We start from the raw sequence: 4,930 nt of genomic DNA on the forward strand, positions 1-4,930 counted from the left end.
TTTGCATCGGGACTCGAGGAGCACGAACGCGGAGGAGCTCGATCGACTTGTCCCCGGCCGTAAAGCGCAGAAATTCTTGACACTTTTCGGTGTCTGTCTGCCACCTGTCGGGCTGTCTGTCAAACGAGCGACAATCCACTCGAGTCGATTTACTGCGCGATCTTACATACCGTGGAACAGTAACAATGCTTCAGCGCCTGGCGCGACGCCAATTCCGTCGACGCGCCTCCGTCGTTCCCCCCTTGTATTCCGTTGGGCTGTTTCGCGAAAAAGCGGTCGTACGTTCCGCGAATCCCGTTCCAGGACGTCTCGACGAAGTTTCGCGTTCAGGGAGCCACGTAACTTTGCGGATTGGCGTACGTAACGTTTCGTGCAAACGAGATTCCGTCTAACGAACATCTCCCTCCGAATACTTCGAGGTAATTTATCTGGGACGAGTTCGAATCGGCGATCGATTAAGACGGCCCTCCCGCGAACTACATTTTCCCACGGACGTATAAACATTGATTAAATTTAAAAATTTCTCGAAAGATACGTCGACGAAGTAAACAGATTGTTTTAACATATTTTCGAGAGACCGAATCAAGGACCGTCGACCCGTTCGAGACGGTTAAAATAATAATGCAGCAACGACAAAGAGATACGTAGATAATTTCAATTTCCGAGTTTATTTGCCGACAAGGGCATTTGATAAATTTTCATTACAAATTTCCCATCGAAACGAATCGTTATCCCACTCTCGCGTTGCTAATTGGTTTCCGCGTTTCGAGCCCTCGAGATTCGCAATTCGCGTAAAGTGTAGGGATTTTATTGTTATTGCGTTTCTGTTTTTCGCGAACAAACACGTTGTTTTTCCTCGGCACAGCAGGATGGAGATCTACTCGAGAAAATTGCGATACAAATCGCATGGGAGTTTTTATTTCGTCGCGTTAAAGATAAAAAGGATGTTCAAATACGAGCACGCCCGTTGAAAGTATGTGGATATTTAACGTTGACTCGAAATTGTACATTACATGGTAGATCGTCGAGAACAATTCTTTGTGCCACATTCGGGAGTCCCAAATATCGTTGAGAAATGGTCTCTTTCGGAATAGCCGAGAAACGGGAATGCCTCTTAACGACGCGGGACTCGAGGAATAAAAAATGTCGGGCAAAGAGTCACGGAGAAAACGTAACGTCGAACAAAACGAACCGGACAGATTCGACGGTGTGCATCGAAGCCAGCGACGTATCGGTGAAATATCGCCACGCGAACCCGCCAACCATGGCGATTCGTAGATTGAAATCTACGAAGATTGTCTGCCGTAATTGGTAGATTTCTCGTTTCCGTCTGGCGCGTTTACAACGTGCAGACGACGGTAGTCCGTGGCGCGAACACGACCAACTCGGTTAACGCTGCACGTTTCTGCCCTGAACTCGAACCGAGCCCTTTCCGATCCCATCGATCAACACGAAACCGAATTTTTCCTTCTTAGAATCGGGGACTTAAAAAATACCACCGATTAGCTTGAGCCAAGTATATTGGATCAACGTAATTATTCAACGATCATTGCGACTTTGATAATGAAGTTGGTAATTTTCGCGTGGTTGGTGAGCTGGGTTTAAAGTTTCCGCGTTTGGGAATCGCTACGCTTGCGCCATCTTGGCGAATCGGTAGTTGGGATATCGGATACTGTATAGTCGTGTCTTCCTGTTGAGTCGCATCGCGAACAGCATGACGTGAACACGTGCTGATAGCATAATCGCGGAAGGGACGTTCTGATCGAGGGACGGCGCTCGACGATTCCTGATCAATGATCCATCTTTGGTTAATCGATAACATCTGAATCTGTGGGAAATCGACGAGGTAAAACACGGTCGAATCTTCGGCGATCTAAATACAAATACTGTTTCTTAATTAATTTAAAATTTTGTTCGAACAATATTACAATTGAAATTTTCTATTTTGTATGGTAGTATTTCGTTTCCATCGGTAGTAGAAAATGTCCAATTTTGCAGATGAATGAAAGACGCACTCCGAGTACCTTCGAAACGTTCCTAAAAAATTTAACGGTCCGTCTGCTCGAAAATGGCAACAGGCCAATTTCGAAAAACTTCGAGGAATCCCAAGAAACATGTTCACGTACCGCATCGTCCCATTTGGGCCGTATCGTTGAAAAATATTCCATACAATGTTGCAAATTCTTCGTACAACGCATTAGGTAAGATACACTTTTCCTCAACTTCTTATTCCTTCGTTATTTTTCTCGCGAATCGTAACATTATCTAATACAAATAATTTCGGAACCGTTGCCAGAACTCTTAATACATACCTCGAACGTCGAACAGCAAACGTAGAAAGTAATTCGTGCACCTCTTTGCTCTTAATGGATTTTAAAAATCTAGAACCACGGTACTTTATTACTTTGGATTTTATTTATTCCTTTTGACTATTTCCTGGCCTTCTGGAAATATCTATTTATTCTGTTTTATACCTATAAATTATCCAAGTGGAATAAAATCGGACGATTCCAAAGGGGTTAGCAAGATCGAAACGTAAATCGCGGAGTGTTTATTTCGCGATTTATGGCACCGGGTTGCCGCAAGATCTTTTGGTCAGATTTACGGATCGACGGTGGCCATAAATATTCGTGTACTTATTTATTAAAGTAAATGTACCTTTATACGACGATAAAAGTTTCGCAGAGTAGCCCGACGAAACGCGATCGAAAATTCTCGTTTCGCTCGTACGAGCCGCGATAGAAGCCTTAAAGTCGGGACGATTAAAAACTTTATGTCCATGCAACACTAGCCGTCGACTTGTTTTTGTCAGGCAGCCTATTTATACGCGCCTTTTGGCAGCCACGCGAGAAACCGTAATGTTGATCGCGCCGTTCGTTGCGTTGCTCTTTCCCGTTCGACAAAAATTTGCCAAAATTACCAAAGTGATAGTGATTTCAATTTCAGTCGAATTATTTTTCAGCATGTATTTACAGTATTACAAGTATCAGGGTTCTCCCGTTGTAAACACGTTGATCGAGACACGAGTTTGTAGTAAACAGAGCTCTGTAAGTCGGCTGTTTCAACGACCGAATTCCAAACAAGTCATTTACGATAGTGAGATGTTTACATTTCTTATACTATCTACACGATTCAAATACCAAGCATTATCGAGACCACAATGAGACTATAACATTTTCATTTACTCGGATAAATTTAAATCTCAACGTTTATACAAATTCTCTGTCTCGATTAAAAATAAAGTCGACTCGGTGTTTTCAATAATTTCTATCTCCAAGCATCGAGTAAAAATTTCGTTTAAAAAATGTGCAACGTTCTCGCGGTAAAGCGAAATCTGCTCGCAGAAACAGAATGGACGATCGAAAGCGTGGGATCGACAACAAGTCCAGGAACTGTTGATCGAAACGACGCGGGGATGGAATCCGCAGGAAACGCGATCGAGGTCGAAGAATTTGAGCAGAGTAAAGTATTGACGTCGACGAGAATCGAAAATTGAACGTCCAATCAATTTTTCCCTCGAGCTTTCGCCGACGAACGAAAGCGACGGAAATCCATCAAAGATCGAAGAAAATCGCAAACCTTAGATAATGATCAATTTTATTGAGGACTTTCGATTTTAGGCCGAGCCTTTTCCTCGATCCTTCGATCGATTTTCGTTCATCGAGGCATCGAATCGGATTTCTCGAAGAATTTTCAACCGTTTTATAGAATTTCGCAAATTTCCAGCCGCTATCGAACTTTGCCAGACGCACTCGGGTAGTTTTAGTTTTGTTATCTTTATCTTTGGCGATAAAAATACGTTCTTGCTATGGTTTCATTCAAAGCGTAGCAAATGGTGTTTAATTCATATTAGATTAATTATCATGGCAAGTTTACGAGCGCTAAGAATTTCCAGTCGCCTTCGTAAACCTGTCTTTTCAATTACGTGCAGGGTCGCTTAAATTAATTTGAGCCTAATACGTACGCGAATATTTACGCTCTTAACTTTTAAGTTTATCTTAATATTGTTTTAAGTTACATTTAAGAGGAACGTATAAGTATAAGTTCGATCAAGTTTGCTAACCATGTTTCGTTTGAATTTTTTTTTATTCGTATCGTTAGAAGAATTGCAAATTTCGAAGGTCGGCGCAGAAATTTGCGAATTCACTTTCCAAACACGAGCTTCGATCTGATCGAGAGAACGGAAGCGACCAACGGTGAACATAATTTTAAATTCGGATTTAATTTCGTTTTATTTTAAGTATTTAACGATTGTTTCATTTCGTTGAACGATTGGACGCGTTCAATTGTTTATCAGTTTTATCGAACGACCGCCTATTGCTTTTATTAGCCGTTGAGGTCGATTTTTATATCGTTGATGACTCGCGAATGAACCCGTTGCTTGCTTCTCTCTCGAATCCGGGTTGTTCATTGTAAATAATAGGAAACATTGCATCGTTTATTATTATTTTAAGAACTACCAATCGATCGATAATATTGATACTTGTCGATAAATAATATGCCTTGTTTTATTATAAAGTCATTAAACGTCTAATGTCATCTACGATTCTTAACGAACGATCATAAAAAAGTTTAATTCCTGATAAATCTTTGATCCATACACTGTTTCAATTATTAATAAGAATCGGAAGATCGTAATAGTGCGTAATCATTTATAATAAACGTATCGATAAGTTGTACTTGATTAAATATATTTTATAGCATTTTTGTAGCGAAATTCTTAAAAGATCTATTGAAAATTTGTAGCACAATGACTGTCTAGCCCAACGCTGTTCAGGTAGAATTAATTGTATTATTGCAAAGTATGTTATATGTACGCGCGCATTTTCGAATATTAATAATGTATAAAATATACTTAAGTACCACTCTAATTGTCTGATCCGTGACGTCTTATTCTCCTGGAACGTCTGGAAACCCAACTTTGCAGCTC

At 40.8% G+C, this 4,930-nt stretch overlaps 1 long non-coding RNA gene across 2 annotated transcripts; it reads left to right on the top strand.

Moving 5' to 3' along the window:
- The first annotated feature begins 1,709 nt into the window (after positions 1-1,709).
- Positions 1,710-3,877, top strand: LOC122397478. Of its 2 annotated transcripts, none has more exons than XR_006259111.1 (3): positions 1,710-1,846; positions 1,999-2,201; positions 3,329-3,877. It is a non-coding gene; the product is annotated as an uncharacterized LOC122397478 (long non-coding RNA). The 2 variants fall into 2 exon arrangements; XR_006259112.1 differs by having other exon boundaries at positions 3,345-3,877.
- Positions 3,878-4,930: the final 1,053 nt, after the last annotated feature.

This window comes from Colletes gigas, unplaced genomic scaffold (assembly GCF_013123115.1).
Source record: "Colletes gigas isolate AHSC1104 unplaced genomic scaffold, ASM1312311v1 Colletes_gigas_Sc00001, whole genome shotgun sequence".
Lineage (NCBI taxonomy): Eukaryota > Metazoa > Arthropoda > Insecta > Hymenoptera > Colletidae > Colletes > Colletes gigas.